The sequence below is a fragment of the Mus caroli genome, unplaced genomic scaffold (assembly GCF_978045245.1).
Source record: "Mus caroli unplaced genomic scaffold, Mus_caroli_1 scaffold_15, whole genome shotgun sequence".
Classification (NCBI taxonomy): Eukaryota; Metazoa; Chordata; class Mammalia; order Rodentia; family Muridae; genus Mus; species Mus caroli.
The window spans coordinates 16,182,873-16,201,829 of NW_028227270.1; the positions used below are offsets into that span (position 1 = coordinate 16,182,873).

At 40.3% G+C, this 18,957-nt stretch overlaps 1 protein-coding gene across 9 annotated transcripts in view; it reads left to right on the plus strand.

Moving 5' to 3' along the window:
• Rnf180 (ring finger protein 180) overlaps positions 1-18,957 on the plus strand; it is a 179,322-nt gene that overhangs the window by 55,452 nt on the left and 104,913 nt on the right. The window lies entirely within an intron of this gene.

The following is an 18,957-nucleotide window of genomic DNA, read 5'->3' on the forward strand; positions in this document are numbered from 1 at the left end:
CTGCATATTGTTAAAAAAAATAATCATAATTTCCAGGAATTAGGAACTGACCATGTCCACAGTGGTAGCCAGTCAGTATGCTGCCTCCCTCCACTCCCTCTGGACAGATACTTTCCTGAGTGCTTTTATTTCATTTCATCCTGGCCCCATTTTTAAGAGTTAATTTCTGTTACTGTGTACATTCTTTGTAAGTTCTACAAGCCCACCTGAACAACTGAAGTTCAAATGTGAGCCAACCCGGTGGGTAAAGGTACTGGCCATTAAACCTCTTGACCTGAATTCTGTCCCATGGACACAGGGTAGAACGAGAGAACTAACTTTGGCAAGCTGTCCTCTGACTTCCACACATGTGTGGTGGCATGAACACACAGAACCAAACAAATAAAATGTAAGAATTCTTAAAAAGTTTTTTCACACCTCCCCCTTTTTTTTTCCTCTCTCTTTTGAGACAGAGTCTCATTATGTAGCCCTGGCTGGCCTGGGCTATATAAACTAGACCACCATCAAAGACATACAGATCCACCTGCCTCTGTTGGAATTAAAGGAATGTTCCATTACACATGGCTTACTTCATCTTTTTTGATGGCTGAGAAAAGCGTTTTATCATCCTGTATCTTTATTCTTCAGCCAGCCATCCTTTCCTTCTTTTAAATAATGTTCACTTGCTAGTTTGCTCAGTTGGAAACACCACTCACTATGGAGACCACAGTAATGAATAAAATACAATTCTCCCTGTAGAGACCCAAGGCAATGGGGAAGATATATAGATGCTTATGGCTGGTAGTATTCTTACCATACAGCATTGGCTAAGACCTTAGGATGTAGGTGAAAATCCAAGAACACAAATAGATGAAATACCAAGGCTGTCTGGGAAAGAGAGGGTGGGAAGAATATGCAAATATAACGATGTTAATTACAGAGAAGGGGGTGAGTTGATGGCTGGTGGAGAGTTGTGATGCAGTTGGCTCTGTGGGTGCCAGGGAGCTGCTGGTCAGTTCTCAGCACAGTGCCCAACTTCACAATGGAGACAGCTGAATGGATGCCCATGAATAAGTTGGACCAATAAAACATGTTTCTCATACTTCAGCCATGGTGAATGACTTCAGGTAAGAAACTAACAGTGGTTCTTAACTCTGGCTGCAAGTTGAATTCCCAGATAAGAGCCTTAGAAATTATCAGTAATTCTCACTATAAAGATTATGTTTCACTTGGCCTAGATTGTGTGCTTGTGTGGTGTGTGTGTGTGTGTGTGTGTGTGTGTGTGTGTGTGTGTTATATTCAGGCTGCTTTCCTCTACTTGGCATTGGCAGGATGAGTTGATTCAGAGCAGGAGGTGATAGGAAAGTGTGGTGTGAGCAATGTCATCAGCATTTCCTGAGCTGACCTGGAGGGACAGCATGTGATGTCTGCTGTGCGGGCTGATTTATGTAAACTGTTAAGTCCCCAGAGCATAAGGGAGCTCCCAGAAGGGCAGGTTTGTGTAAGTGAGCATCCATTGTCCTGCTCAGAACCTGGGCTGGGAAACAAGGACTTCAGGGATCCAGGTGATCGTCCCGGTAGTGGATGTGTGCAGAGCCTTCTCCAAAATTCAGCTGTTGCCAACGAGGCAAGCTTAGAGTCTACCTTAGCAGAAGGTTAGGCCATGAGAGCTTCTGCAGGGATACAGTTCTTAAAACAAAGGTCCACATGCATACACAACACACACACACACACATTTTGTTAATTCTTTGAGAATGCATATAGCTTATTTTGATAGTATTTACCTCCTCAGCTCCTCCTAGACCCCCACCCACATTCATCTCCTTACCCATCCAACTTGAAGGTTTCTCTTTTATCCTTTCAGACCACTGGAGTCCAGTCTATGTCACCTAACTACTCTTAGGAGTGAGGCTTTTTAACTAGGTCTGTCGACTCACTCTAATAATCCTGTCAGGAAGCTAAGGCAGGAGGATTGTCCATGTTTGAGGCCAGCCTGGTCTACATAGAAAGCACCAGGCTAGTTGGTGTTACATATCTAGACTCTGGTCTTAAAAATAGCTTTTTTTTTCCCCAAACATGACCATCCAAATATGAGCTGAACAAATACGACACCAATGGGCATGCCAAACTCGATGGAGAAAGCCCCTGAGGTCCCAACCATACCCAGAAGTACAGGCAGCTGAGTGAAGCTGGGCATGGGAGAGGTGGGGGAGGTTATCTTCCCTGGGGACTTACCAATTCTTTGTTTAGTGCATGGTCAGTTCTGAAACTGTACATACAAATAATATCATATGATTCAACAGATTATATTTAGTTATGTGTATGTGTATACAAATACACCTATGCATGCAGTAACAACCAATGAAAATGCAGGCCATGAACTTGTAGGAAGCAGTACACACACACCATACACACATACATACACACTACATACACTACATACACTACACACACACTACACATACACACACACCACACACACACATACCCCCCACCCCCACACATTTGGTTTTTTCTCTTGGCATTTGGTTAGCTTGTTTTCTCAGCCTCCTGCTTTCTGCCAAGTGAGGATGAAGGCAGGAGACCCTCAGCAGACCACAGGCCGGGGCCTCAATCTGGACTTCCCACTCTCTCAAATTGTGAGGAATAGCATCTTATTCTTTATAAGCCATGCCATGTCACATGCTGTGATAGCCACACAGACAGACTAAGACTGTGGATCATTTCTGAGGCTAGGGAGTGAGACAGCCCCCGACATTGAAGCTTTGTGCTGTTCAGTGAGCAGGACAAGTTCATGGCTTCAGCTCTTTCAACTTCAGACTCCGGGACACACTGCCTTAAGCTTCCATTCTAAGCCTTCATATATGGCTTCACTTACCAAATCAGCCAAGGCAAAAATATACCCAGTTGAGGCTCTCACTCACTGACCCATTTCTCCCCTTATATCCTTTAGGAAGACTGGTTGCATTCAGGTAGTGTGGCCATAGAACACCTTAACACTGTGGAACACCATAGGACACATTAAAGGTGTAACCTTTTAAGGCCACAGCCATTTACTGATTATACAACACTGTCTTAATTCTATCCCCCTTAAACATGCCTCTGCTGGAATGGAAGTTGTCACACACTCTTCTCACATGCGAAGGCAACACAAGAACAGCAACCGTGGCCCCTTGCTGCCAACATGCCAGGAGCCTCGCTTTTGCCTCTATAATCAACTGTAGTTGGTCTCACCTATATTTTTTTTTTACAAAATAATATTTTAAAGTTAATTTTCAACCTTAAAAGGAAGGTAATCATGTGTACAAACTGCAAAAATAAACCCTAAAGAAGTTAAGTTTAAAAATAAGTCATTTAGATGTCAAATTTAAGAGAGTGATTGTCTATCCCTGAAAGATAATCTGAGTTGCTATATAGAGGGTTGAAAGTCTTGATCACATTTTCTTTCTTACACTGGGCAATGCTCTCACAGACATTGTCTTTCCAATCCATCTTGTATGTTTACTGTTTTATAAATCATTAATGAACCGTACTGCTGTAATAACATCATGCTCTACTTAGTCATTACTTTGCTGCAAAATGTTAGATCACTTGCTTTTGTTCTCCTTGTAAAGCGAAAGGGAAAATACAGATTATCCAGGCAAGGACTCTTGTATGGACAGGGTTTAACTTTTTTAAAGTAACTTTGATTTATTCCTTGACAGTTTCGTATAATGTACATGGATTATATTTAATTCTCATTCCAATTTCCCATCCATGCCCCTCTCCCTTCCTCAGGACTCAGCCCTTTAATAATGATCTTCTTATATGTCTTCAGAATAAAAACAGAATATTTAATAATCCACGATGAAAATTTTTCACTAAATAATTGTGAATCTGTGCTGCATTTTTAGCTGCAATTTAGCTTCTCAGTTCTGTTTGTGTGAAGTCCTAGTTTGTAAAGGTGAAATTAAACACCAGGGGGCACCAAGTCTCTTGGAACAAAACAGACTCCTGGCTTTGCATGTAAGACTTTCATGTCCTGGAGTACACTATGGAAGGGTGTATTGTGATCTCTCGATGATTTCATCCTTTGTAAGACCAAGTTTACAGAGTCAATTGTAAGTTCTCCAGTATGTCTCAGCTAGATTCTGCCCCTGCTTTGGTTCTCCAGTTTTGCAGGGACATTTGTTGTCCCTAGTATTTGGGATACTTTTACATATATTTAAGTCCAATGTTGGGGTTTTAAGTTTGAGGTGTCATTTGCAGTTTCCTGGAAAGTAGGCATGCTCCTAAATTCGAAATCAGATCAATGGCAAGCCGTGTGCTTCACTGCAGAGGAAGGTGTGAGAAGAAAGTCAAGTAACTTAAGACAGGAGGAGCCATTTCACAAGGAGCTGTTCCTCTCGCACGTGTTTGTCATTGTTCTTTCATGCATTTAACAAACCATGCTCCCCCACTCTTCAATAAAATGACCCTTATATCAGTTTCCATCATAACAGCCAATATCTTCATTCCATTTGTTACATTTTTACCCATTAGGCATTTAACACTATTCTTGTGTCATATGTTAAAGCATATTCTTGTGTCATAATGTTAAATTAGTTCTGATGGTTAGATGTTTTATCTTCAGCCACAATAACTCATAATTTATCTAAGCTATCTTCTATGAAGCATCATTATCACCTAGCAGAATAAATACAACACACATATTTTAAGAAAATGAAACTGCTGTTTCCTTCTACATATTGTGAAGGTGAATTGTTTCTTGTTACTGCTGTAATGAATTGTAAACTTAAAATAAATTCACTGTTTTAAACATACAAATGAACTTGGCTTCCAAAAGTCACAAGTCTCAAATGTGCTGAAGGTTAGTCTCACTCTGCAAAATAAAGGCCCTATCAGGGTTACATTCCCTTACAGGGGATCCAGGCGAAACCCATGTAGAGTGTGGATGCCTCTTTGTACCTTTCTGGAATCATCTGCATCTTTGCCGTTTCTGGTTTTGATTCTTCTCTTTTCACCTTCCTTGTTTGATGACCTGATGATTGCTTTGCTCCTTCCAATTACTTTACAGTAATCTCTTTAAGACAGGGTGATTAGCAACCATAATCTGGTCCTTAATCCTAATTCCTCGCTGCCACTTAGTGTACTCACAGGCTTCTATCAGGATGTGGGCATTCTTTGTGAGTAAGACCAGGGTTAGACCAAGGCACTTATTCTGTCTCCTGTAGTTAGAATTGCTTTTAAGTAAAGACAACATTAAAAAGAAGAGCTATCTATGAATCTTGATGGCTTTTAGACAAATCAGTACTTTCTCTGAACTTACAGAGTTTTCTAAGAGTTTCCAGGCGCTGTGATTCATTGATTATATCTTTATTATTATCATGCCAGAAGTGATGATATTAGTCCATCTATACTAATATACCCAAAGCCTGTATTCATTTGAGTGGGGGAATTTCTAGATCAAGATTGACAAGAGGCAGAAGGCATAGTTTGAAAAGATTTCATGGTCTTTGGATATAGAAAGATGCTCATGTGGAACCGGGACTATGAGAGAAGAAACTAAATTGGATAAAAGTTCACATGCATAACTTTGAAGTAGCTCTAGATTATGTCCAGGCCTCCAGACAACGAGAGTCTGTTTGAATATTACAAAAACTATTCACAGACAAGAGGGAGATTAATGATAAAGAAATACTTTCAGTTGGTGTACCTTATGTTTGTTTGGGATTTTAATTTTTGTGCTTGTTACTAAATAAGCTCAGTACCATAGGAGTTTCCCCATGCAATATTTTGAACCAACTAAGTGGCACAGGAAAGACATTCTTGGTTTCCTCTCAGATGATCTAAAGTTAAAAGGACATAGATTGTTCTGGTTCTATTGTGGTTTGTTAACTAGATACAAATCAGACTCATCGGGAAGAGCTATGCCAGTTGAGGCGTTGTTTCCATCACAGTGGCCTGTAAGCAAATCTGTGGAACATTTTATTGACTGATGAGAGGGCCCAGCCCACCATGAGTGATGTCATTATAGAAACAGTTGCTGAGCAAGCCATGGAAAGCAAGCCAGGACACCGATCATTCCTCTGTGGTTCTGCGTCAGTTTCATACCTTGTGCTCCTTCCCTGACTTCCTTCCGTGATAGAATGTGTGTTACAGGTGAAATAAACCCTTCCCTCCCCACGTGGCTTTTTCTCATCACAGCAGCCAAACAAGGCCATAGGTGGCACAAACTTGCCTGATACTGAGGCAGAGCTCACCCATTCGCTTCATTAGTACTTACTGGTCCTTTGGATTTGAGAGCTGTTTAGTTCATTAGCCCTTTGTTGACTTGATAATTTGTTTTTCAGATGTTTAAGTTCTGAAATTCTTTATATGTCCTAGGTATTAACCCCTTGTCTGCTGTAGAGTTGGCAAAGATTTTTTATTCCAATGATTTCTTCCTTGCTATGCAGAAACTTCCCAATTATTTTGTAATCTCGTTTGCTGCCGAAAATATTAAAAAGGACCGGCAATCTTCCCACATCAGTGGGCCACATGGCTCCAGCTGGGTGATCTCAACTCGGAGGTCTCTCTGGGCTGGAGCTCATTGGAGGATCTCTGCCATGCCAGCCCCATACAATGACAGTCTACTCTGCCCCCCCCCCCACAGACACACACACAATGACCATCCCCCGCTCGGTCAGCTGCCACAACTCTCTGCTCCGATGCAGTCCCACCAGCTCTGTCTCTAACTAGCCCCTGCATCGACCTGGTTTGATTGTCTCTGACTCCTGGTTCCTTCTCAGCAATAGATCTCTGTAATCAGCGGTCCCACATTCCAGTAACCAAGTAAATCAAAACTCTTGAAGTTTATAATTAACCAATCGGATTTATGTATCAATAAATTCTCAATTGGCAAGATGCCAACACAATCATTTCAGAACCAATTGATATTAATAAAAGCTGCCCACCTAGATTGGACAAATTATCCCAATTATTATAACCTTTATGATATCATAACTGCCTATGGCCATTTAAAGCCATGCTGGTTCAGGTTCTTCTTCCTGTACGTTCACCTCCATCTTGGCTTCTCTCCCTCTCCTGAGAGGCTCTCCATCTCTGCAATGCTTAGCTCCACCTCCCCTTTCCCTCTCCAATCACAGGCCTCCTGCTGCACAAATACTTTAAAGTAAAGTAATCCTGTCACAGACATTTTTGTCATTATTCCATGGGCTATTCAAGTTCTTTAAAAAAAACTTCTTACGTTTGCTTGCATCATAAAACATTTGCCTATCTTTTCTTCTAGTAGTTTTAAAGCTTCAGGTCTTACCTTATTGGAGACATCTTCAATTTGCTTGTTTGTTTGTTTGCTTGTTTGTTTGTTTGCTTGTTTGTTTTACAGAGTTAGAGATAGGGATCTAGTCTCCTTCTATGTATGGAAATTAGTTGACCTAGCACCATTTGTTAAAGAGGCTGTCTCTTTAAGTTTGTGGACCTGTATGGGTGGTATTCCACTGGTCTACATGTCTGTTTTTATAATTGTCCCATGCTGCTTTCTTTTTTATTTTTAACTGTGGTTCTACGTAGTAAAATTTGACACCAGGAGCTGTGCCACATCTAGTGTTGTTCTTTCTATTAGGGATTCTTTTGGCTATTTGGAGTCTTTTGTGTTTCCATATCAATTTTAATTTTATGTTTGCTTTTAGTTCTGTGAAGAATGTCATAGCCATTATGCTTATGATGATATAATTATTTTCACAGTACTAATTTTGCCAATCTGTGAACATGGGAAGGCATTCTACCTCATAGCATCTTTTCGACAAGTTTTGGAAGGAAATAAAAAGTGATACTCCAGAGAATTAAAAGGAATTAAAAACAGCACTATCTGATATGGAGGAATATTTGATCTACTTAGAGCATTAAACCAGCCTCCATATTCCTTTTATCCAATGCCTAATTCAGAGCAAAGTTCTAGCTGTCATCCCTCATGTAAAAGCTCGAGAAGTAAGGAAATGGTTTAATTTTTTTTTTTTTTAGGATTCATACATATTAAGGAAAACAAAACAAACAAAAAAAAAACAAAGCATATCCCAAACACATAAGTAGAAAAGTGCCACATGCTGATAGAGAAGCTACAGCAAGTTATCCAGAAACTCTACCAAGATCATTGGTGATGGCTTGCCTAAGGAAGAGATGTTGTCATGGAGATAGAACAACCTTGTGTTAGAAATTGCCATCTAAGGCTTTCATGGCTAGATGGTCTTCCCCAGTCTAGCTTCAAAGACAGGATGATTGGCAGGTTAGGAGTGAATGCAGCTTGTGACTGTAAGTTGAATCCAATGTTCATTGACCATTATGCCAGGGCCCTCAAGTCAAGTGAGGTTTAATTTGCTTGTACTCTGTAAGTGAACAACCAATCTAAATAGCAGTGCATCTGTTTACAGCATGGCTTCTGAATATTTTACTCCCAAGTGTGAGACTTCTCTGGAAAAAAGAAGGATCATTACAAATATTACTCTGCTGTTCATTGACAATTGGTTCTGTCATCCGTGAGCCCTGGTGGAAGAATACAGTAAAAGTTGAGTAGTTGTCATGCCTGCTGCCCCATCAAGACTTCTGTAGCTCATGGATTGGATCGTGCAGTAGTTCTGACTTTCAAACGTTATTGAAAAAAGGTATTTATTTTGTAAGGCTGAAACTGCCCTAGATAGTGTTTCCTCTGAGAAATCTGGGCAAAGTAAATTGAAAACCTTATGGAAATGATTCACCATTCTAGATTCTGTTAAGAACATCGTGTGATTCATGCGAGGAGGCAAAAGCAGTAACAGCATTTAGGAAGAAGTCGATTCCAGCTCTTGTAGATTACTTTGAAGGCATCAAAACAAAAATGGAAGAACTAAACACAGATGCGATGGAGAATCAGCAAGACAGATAGACTGTCTCCAGAGGTGGGGCTGGGGGTCTCAGTTACTACCATCTCATGGTGAAGGTTCAGCTGCTAAGGACTTGCTTCTGATGAATGAGCAAAGAAAGTGGGCTTTGTGGTGTCTACTCCTGGTGTCTCACCATCCACAACAACGGGTTTGGAGTATCACATAATCCTACTTGGTAAAGCACTGACAAGTTAGACAGGATTTAAAAATGACCAAAAATAGACACAGTGCTGTCAGGTATGGTCACATGGTATTATCTTGTGAAGAGAGGAATCAGTCACCCTCCCTGACAAGTTTCATCATTTCCTTTGTTTTAGCAAATTACTGTTGCCACTTGCATTATCAGTAACACCGCCCTGTTTAGGAACCCCATTAAGACAAGACCCTCTGCCAGCAAAAAGGGTCCTGGCTCCTGAAGGTTAACAGGATCATTAGCATTAGGAAGGAAGGAGGGGGGGGAGGGATGGGTGATTTTCATCCATGCTTCCTGAATCACAAAGCCCCAGAGTCCTTGTTATATATTTTTAAGATTTATTTTAAAATTATGTGTATATGTGCATACAGGTTGATTCACATGTGATCTCAAGTACCCCCAGAGCCAAAGAACAGGTGCTAGATCTCCTGGTAGTGTTGGGAATTGTTCTTGGTTCCTCTGTAAGAGCACTACATGCTCTTAATGGCTGAGCCACCTCACCTGACCTGACTGTTGTTGTTGCTGGTTTTAAAAATACTAAAGCAAGGGCTGGAGGGAAGTGTCATCAGCTGCAGACACTTGCTGCTCTTACAGAGGATCCAAATTTGATGCAAGCATCCATGTGACAGTTCATAATCACATGTAACTCAAGTTCAAGGGGTACAAACATGGTGCACAAACATACATGCAAACAACACAAAATTAAAGTAAATGTATTGTAGGAGTCGGAGGGCATGAAGGACCAGAAGAACATAGCCCACTGAGTCAGCTAAAGAAACCTCACAGTGGCTGAAGCAGCGAGTATGAGGCCTGCATGGGTCTCTACCAGGTCCTCTGCATACATGTTATGGCTGTGAGCTTGGTGTTTTTGTAGGAATTCTAACAGTGGGCATGGATGTGTCTGACTCTAATGCCTGCTCTTGGGATTCTTTTCCTCCCATTGAGCTGCCTCATCCAGCCCCACAATGAGGGCTGTCACCTTGTCTTGTTTGTATCATGTTTTGTCCTCTTTGGCTGTTGTCTCTCGGAGGCCTGCTCTGTTCTGAAGGGATCTGGGAGAAAACAGGTGTGGGAGGAGTGGAGGGAGAGGAAATGATAGCTCGATGTATGGGAGGAGAACCTATCTTCAATAAAAAGAAAAGGAAGAAGACATAGAATAAAAATGTTCTTAAAAATACTAAATCAGTAAGTGCCCCTTTTCTTCGGGTTTTGTCTTTTTGGTTCTGGTCTGGTAGCTATGAACAGCTAATCAGCAGCTAAAGTGGAGGGTTCTTTCTGCCATGTTGGGCTACTCAGGTCCCAGGAAGCAGTCTATTTTCGTTAATATAACAAAACAAACTAAAAATCTATTCCAATCACCTGTGCCTTTCTGTCTTAGATTGTGCCATAAAGACATCTTGTGACTTATCATATCCAATAACAGATCATAAGACCCCAAGTCAGAAGAGGTCCAACTGGAGGGAATATTTCACAGAGGCCAAGAAAAGTCTGGACACTCCAGCCCAGATTTCTCTGCTCAGTATATTAGCATTAGACCATAGCTTTTCATACTTTATTCACCTGCAACCCTTTTTGGCATGAGAAAATTTTACTTGACTCCAGTCATATGGATATATAAAATAAACATGTAAGCCAAACATTTACCAGTAATAAATAATAAAGAAATTTATTTTAAAATAATTATTTGGAATACATACACTTTTCCCATTTTAAGACAAATAGTAATTAATTTGACTTGCTTAATTATATATGATATTAAAATTTAAAACGTTTACTTCATATACACATAAATTTATTATTTATTAGATATGAAATGAAAATACACAGAGAAATGGATGTGCATTTACATCCTGAGTAAAGTTTTGACTGAATATTTGATGTTTCATGATGTAGAACATACTTAACACGTTTCAGAGTTGATTACTATTTTAGTTTGATAATTGCTAATGTTAAGAACACTATTTTGCATAAATGCCTGGTATAAAATAGTATAAGTATGGTTAGGGCCATTTCAGAACTCGTTGGAAACACTATCTAAATCCTAATACAAATTCATTTAACATGTGTTTTTATAAAATAAAGTCAGCTACTCAAATACCAATTTTAAAATCAAGCATTCGAACACAATAAAATCCAAAGATACATTAAATTTTGGAACTATTCTAGTTAATTCTAATATATAACCATGGATGAAAATTTTTTTTATAAAATCATTTTTATTTACATATGTGAGTTTCTTTTCTGTATGCATGTATGTATATGCACCACATCTGTGCAGCATTTATGAGAACAAAAATAGGTGTCAAAATCCGACACTGGAGTTACAAATGGTTGTGAGCTAACACATCATGCTGGAAACCAAATCAGGGTCTCTGGAAGCAGCCAGTGATGTTAACTGCTGATACATCGCCCCAGCCTCATAACAGTTGAGTGGTTTGGTCTAAAGTCTGTGTTAATACACAGAAGGTCACTTATTTCTTGATGTTAATAGACTATGCCAGCCAAAGGTCAAAGGATAGAAATTGATGAATGATTGTGAATCTTCTTAAATGTAAAGATTGACTTCAAAGTTAATACCTTAACTTTGGAACCAAAGAATGGTAACACTGAGGCCAATAAACAACAATTGCTGTACCAACCAAAGCATCAGAAACTTCTATAAATCTTTTTGTGTCCCAGCTGTGGTCCCTTTAGCTGTGTGATTCAATGTACTCTCAGAGATCCCAATAAACTGTCACTCTATTATGGCTGTTTTAGAGATGAAGTTAGGTGTCTTGCCAGGAGTCACCCATCCAGTAGGCGGCTGGATCTGGGATTCAAACTCACACTGTGAGGGACCTCACCACTGTGCTCTGCCCGGTACTTTTCATTGGATTTCTCGGTTCTTTTAAGGCCTGATTTCTCACACGTGATAGTGTGCAAGGAAAATTGCGTTGTCTGTCGTTGTGAAGGCATGGGATGTATGGGCAAATGGTGCATGTCTCTGGCTAAGTTTCCCATCATTTAATGAATCATCTACTCCCTCTAGGTTTTGGTTCAATCCTCAAAAAATACTAAAATATATTTCTTTTAGGCTTATTTGTAGGACCAAACTGAAAAATGTTTACATGATGTTCGCTTAACATAGTAAGATGCACAATCATTGGGGCTGTCATTGTCATGAAAAAAATAAAGTGAAAAATATTGCCATTTAAGATTGTCTAGAAGGTATTGGCAGGCATATTCCAGTAGCTGTAGGTTTCTGTGGTTAATCAAGTAGAAACTTTCAAAGGAGACAATAAAACCCCATGACTTATATAATATAGATAGAAATAAATCATACTGATGGGTTAATTTGAAATGTTCTGAATTATACAGTTTAGGTAAAGATCTGGATGGAGCTGGTGTGTTACAAAATTGAAACAACATATATACTCACCAGGTCATCTCTAAGGACATTCTACTTCAGTGGAGTACAAAGAGGTCCTCAGGAAAGTTCATTAAGGAAAAATTAAGAGGGTCTCCTAGGATTTGAGTGCCCAGCAGTGAGGATGCCCAAGAAACAGTGAGTCTTGGGAAGTGACTCTAGGGTGATTCTTCATATCTTTGATAACCGGCTTAAGTGTTTAAATTACATGAAGCCACGTAGCTCTCTAACAGTAAGAATGGAAGCTTCTAGTATCTGAACACATTTTTATAGATTGCTGTCTATCTGAAATGAGACATTTGGGAAGATGTGACATCATCACAGCACTACCTGCATAAAGACAACGCCTTGTGGTTTTCCTTTGATGCCACCTCCACCCCAACCCAAACCGCTCATCTCCCCTGTTACTTCTGGGGTTCCTGCCTGTGGCAGTAGTGCATAGAACTCTTTTTATTTTAACACTTGTTCATGTCTCCCAGCCAGCCTCCCTAAGTAGCCTCTTCTTTCTTCTGTCTGTGTTAATAGGCAACAGCTCCATATTTATTTCCTTTTATTTCCTCAACCCAAATCACCTTTCCTACAGCTCCCCCCCCCAACTATGTAGATTGTCACTCAAGGGCCTTGCTTATCTGCTATTAATTGTATCCCACAATGTCTGTGTGTAATTTATAGTTTAGCCAAATTGAACTCCTTTAGAAAATTTAAATTTATTCTTCTCTCATATATTACATCCCAACCTCAGTTTCCCCTCCCTCCACCCCTCCGAGTCCCTCATCCTCCACTACCTCCCCAGTCTCCTAGTCATCTTTTCCTCCTCCATTTATCTTTGTAAAAAGGCCTATGTTCAGAGGGCTTAGGTCAGACCCATGTAGGCTCCATTGTTGTCTGTTCAGTCTCTATGAGCCCATGAGCCCAGGTTAATTGATTCTGTGGGTTTTCTTGTGAAGTTCTTGACCCCTTTGGTTCCCATGATCCTTCCTACCCATCTTCTTCAGGATTCCCTGAGCTCCACCTGTTGGTTGGCTGTGGGTCTCTGCATTTGTTTCTGCCAGTTGCTGGATGAGGCCTCTCTGATGACAACTGAGCTAGGTACTAATCTATGAGTATAGCAGAATATCAATAGGAATTATTTCATTGACTTTTTTCTTTGTCAGTCATGTTTGGTTTTATCCTAGGTTTCTGGGCTATTCAACCTCTGGGTGTCATGGCACTCCAGGTGGTGTCATTGGTAGCACCCCTCACTTGCCATGGCTCTCAAGCTGGATGAGTCAGTGGTTGGCCACACTTACAATTTCAGAGCCACCTTTACCCCAGCACATCTTGTAGGCAGAAAAAATTGTAGGTTGAAGCTTTTGTAGCTTGGTGTCCCAATCCTTCCACTGGAAGTCTTGCCTGGTTATAGGAGATGGTCAGTTCAGGCTCCATATCCCCCATTACTAAGAGTCTTACCTGGGGTCACCCTTCTAGATTCTGGGGAGTTTCCATTGCTCTAGGCTTCTAGTTCATCCCAGAGATGCCACCCCCATTCCAGTAGTCTCCCAGGACTCTCTCCCTCCATCCTCCCCCAACCTGATTCCTTTTGCCCACCCCCATCCCCAGTCCACCCACAATATCTATTCTCTTTCCCTGTCCGAGGCCCTCTTTGAGTCCACTTTGTTACTGAGCTTCTCTGGGACTGTGGATTGTAGCATGGTTATCCTTTACTTTACAGATAATATCCACTTATAAGTGAGTACATGTTTGTCTTTCTGATGGATTTCTTTCTATACATTGAATATTTTAAACTCTTAGCTTCCTCTCATGCTTACTTGTCTGAATTGTTCTCTCAAACACAGAGCATATTTTTGAAATGCCTATCACATATCACATATTAGGCCATATAATATACATGGCATCCTTTCATGACATCCTCCATCTCCTGTGTATATAACAGTAAGTCATTGTGTTTTTAGGTATTACTCTCAAATATGTCCTGTTCCCTCTATTATATATTTCTGTTAAGTGAGGGAGAAATTATCAAACTAGGTCTCTTTCAGTCCTCTTTGGACCTCTAGCATAGTGCTTTGGATTTTGACAGCCAAAAGAGAGATGTTATATGAGTGGATACAGTGTAGAAACTATTTCCTGTTTGTGAAGGCAACATACTGAATGATGACAGTTTTGATGAATTCATTTATGCAGTATATATTTTGTGTTAATCTAGTTTTCAGAATTGTGAGTGTCTTAAAACATGAGCAATCTGACAAGTGAAAAAAAATCCACAGTTTGCAATGGAAGATGTTCAGGAAAATTTTTTAGTAAGTTATTGGATGATATGACAGTTCCTACATTTATTTCTTCATTTCTATTTCTGATTAGGAATTTGTTACAGAATTATTAAGTGAAAACTGAAAGTTTACCAAGTTTTGTTTGGTTTCTGTTCTTGTCTTACAAAAGTTCATAAACTGTTACTTTGTTTTTAGCCTTAAGGACTGGTGTTCTTTAGACTGTTGCATTGGTTGTCCATTACTGAATATTTCTCCAACATTTATGGGCCTGATACAATCACAGTTTATTTGTTCATCATCTGGTTGGTCACTTGAGTGGACTAGTATAAACTGCCACTCCTTCATTTGGTCCTACTCACATTATCTCTGTCAACTGGATTCAGAAGGCCGCACAGGTCAGGACATCAGTATTGGTAGGCAGTTTGGCCTCCACTTAAAGAAAATGAGAGTGCAGCAACCATTGTGAATATTACAGTGCTGATAGTTAAAATGGGAAAGAGTCACTTCATAATCCTCTGGCCCTTATAATCTTTCCACTCCCTCTTGAGAAAAATTCCTTGTTCCTTAGGCATTTTGCATGTGTATCCATTGGGACTTAATGCCACAACCTGTATTTTGATTGTGGCTTTCTGTTGATTGTCTCAGTTTCAGAGTGAGGTTTCCTTGATGTAGTGTCACTACAATACTTGACTGCGGACATAAGGACAAATACTTAGGATGCAAGTAGGGATCATTCTGGTTTAACAAAGTGGTTGTAGCTTCTTCGTGAAGAAGACATCACTAGCCTTGGATGGTTGGGTAGGTTTCTAGGACCAGGCAGGATTTCTCTCTTGTTGAGCAGGTATTAAATCCTTTTAGAGAGTTATTGGTTGCCACCAAGGTATGAATGACGCTACTCTCTCCTCAGGGTTATTGGATCACCTTGGTGGTTGCTGAGGTTCATAGGCGTCATAGCTACGTAAGGCTGTTGGTTGCTTCCCCCCCTTGGGAGTTTTCATGGGGCCTCCTGGTAACATGCAAGCTAGATCTGAGGCCGGAGATATTCAGGTCAGTTCTGGCTCAGATCCATCAGGGTCCCGAGTCAGAAGTGAGTGGTGTCTCCAACAAAAGGAACTTACTTTACACCATTGGGAGCAACCAAGGACAATAACAATAGCCTGTAATGTTTAAGAATGAATGGAATGTCAGCAGCTATACGTCTAAAGTCTTACCAGCATGAGTGGCTAAACATGACCTAAACAAGAACAACAACAGATGTGCCAAAGGGGTTAAAGGGAACAAGCACGAGGCCTCAGCCCCATATGAGGAACTACAGGCAACTAAGGAATGCTGAGAGCAGGAGAAATAGGCTTCCCCAGGGAAGAGCACACCGATTGGTTATTTAATATCAAATTGTCAGCCCTGAAAACATACACATACAGGTAACAATAACCTGACTGAGCAGGTGATACTTAGGAATATAAATGTATATACATGTAGTCATGCAATAGCAATCAATGAGAAAGGTTTGCGGGGAGAAAAGGGAAGGAGGAATGATACATTATAACCTTCCAAAGAAGAAAAACCAAGAATAATAACCCAGTATACTAAATTCTCTTTCACATGAAATTAAAACTCAGTGACTCAAATAATTTCCCAGCATTAAAAATTCCCAGAACTGTTTTGAAAAGTTAAGTGGGTACAGCTTGCAGTTGGGGAGAACTAACATATAGTGTATTAGGAAAAGAAATCCAAACAGATGGAATTTGGCTTTTCTGATGCTGATGCAAAGAACCCAAGCCAGGGGAACCTTGGTTTCTTCTGTTCAGTGCTTTACTCACAGAAAATGAGAATTAAATGAGATTCTGATCCATACAATGAGTCATTTAGTTTATAGAGAATTTTCCTTTTAATAAAAGTCTAGGAATTTCTAATACAGTCAGTTAAAACAGCGTGAAATTACTCTTTTTTCTTTTTATTTATTGTGCAGAAGGTACCACAATGCAAACATGTGTGTTGGTTCTCTCCTTCCACCATGCAGGACTTGGGAGGTTGAACTTTGGTCTCCAGGCTTGATGACAAGTTTCTTTACCCACTAAGGTATCTCCCTGGCTCTTCTTTCTCAACATCTTATATGGCTATCTTTTCTAAATGACAGTTGCCTTGCCTCAGTATACTTTAAGAAACTATTTTTATCAAAAATTTTCCTTGAATGACTATGGAGATGACTTAGTTTTGCTTGTCAAATAAGCACGATGACCAGAGTTCAGATGCCCAGCTCCTGTGGAAAAGCCAGAGAGGAGAAGAGAGGAGACAGATGGGTTCCTGAAGCTCACTTGGCCACCGAGGCTAAGAAATCCCTGAGCTCAGCTTCAGGAAGAGACCCTATCTCAAAAATAATGTGGAGAGCAATTGAGAAAGGCACCTGATACTGACCTCTGACCTCCATCTGTGTTTGCCTGCTTGTACCAGCCTACCTCCTCACCCACAGCTCATGAACACATTCATATCATACACGCACAGACAGACAAACATGCATACACATACAGACTGACAGACACACACACACAAACACATACCTTGAAAACGTTGTGATATAGTTTTAAGTAACACACACACACACACACACACACACACACACGGCAGGTCTTAAAATTACATTACAACTGCTAAGAAAATTGAGAAGCAAACACCAAGATTTTACAAAGCTTTCGAGTCATTTAACTTTTTTCTCTAAATATTTGATCATGCATTTCTATATAACAAAGCACTTTTTCCTGTATAATATGGCACTTTTCCCACTGAACAGAAAACACATACAGAGAGTTAAAGACAGTCACCCTCAGGACAGATTTGCCTGTAGTTCTGGGACAATGGCTGTTCTGCTGAACCAGACACAACTCCAGAGGATTCTAAGATGGGCAACACAGCTGGGGAAATGTATAACATTTTGCCTGGTTTTTCTGTGAAATGTTTAACACCACTTGCTAGAAACATGGTAGTCTTTTGTAATTCTTAGTTTCCATCTTACATGTATTTACCACTGTCACACAGTTGAATATTAAATATTTGATTCCTTCTTCCTTCAACCTGCACCATTTCTGTTTGACTCTCACTGTTAAGAATTCAAATCTTACTCGATCCTTGAGTTGTAGCTAATATACCTGTTGTCAGTCAGGCTTTAGATCTGTGGGTCTTCACCTATGGAGGATGTTGTACAAGTTCATTCACATCTCAGCCCTCGGCATCTCCCGTTGTGTCTGTCACCTGCCAGCACAGCCCATTCAACCTTTACCAAAGCTCAGTTTGATCTATGTTCCTCTCAGGTCCATAAACTATAAAAGTATTCCAGTATGTAGTTATTTACCATATTGGTTTGTCTGTATAGCCTCCATTTAAGAACTGTCGACTCATTTTAAATATTAAACTTTAAATAACTTACCAGGAAAATTCACCTGAGTCTCTGCCACCTCGACTCTAAGATTTGTGTGAATGCTTCAATAAGCTATGACCCATTCAAACTCAACAAGATCTGTCATTCAACTTAATATCTGACAGGCAACAATAAAATCTGAGCTTGAGGATTTTATTAAAATTGCCTGTGAGTCGTAACTTCTCAGTAAAGCAATCAGCGTTGAGAACAGTCACGTAGAAGGAATCCGGGCTAGAGCACAGATGAACTTCTCACACAGAAGCGCTTGTTCCCACTCCCACTGGACCAAGTGTGGCCCCATATGACAATTCTTTTCCAAACCAGCACCAAGTACAAGGAAAATGTTGGGCTTTGTTTTCTTTTCAAACTTCTAAAACATTACATTTGGCTTTTTGTACTGTACTTTGATTGAAAACACAAATTAAATGGAAAGCCATTCACAGTAATTGGGGTTCTAAATTTGTGTGAGGAATAAAGACCTCAGGCAAAGTCATGTGAGGTTCTCATAAGTTTACCTGAGGAAATGGGCCAGCGAGCAGCCTAAAGACACAGACTCACTGTGAGCATAGGACACGAAGCTGCACATGTCATGACGATCAACCACCCCTGTTAGTCACCGTAGAGCAAATGCACTCCCCGTGGAGAAAAGATACACAGCAGGGAGAGTGCTAAGTGTCACTCTAGACATGGGTCAGGGGTGTTTCAGCACCAAAACACACTTGGAAAGAGGATTTAGCCTATTGAAGCACTTCTGTCTATCAGAACTTAGGAACACGTCTTGCCTACCATTCCCAGACTTCTAC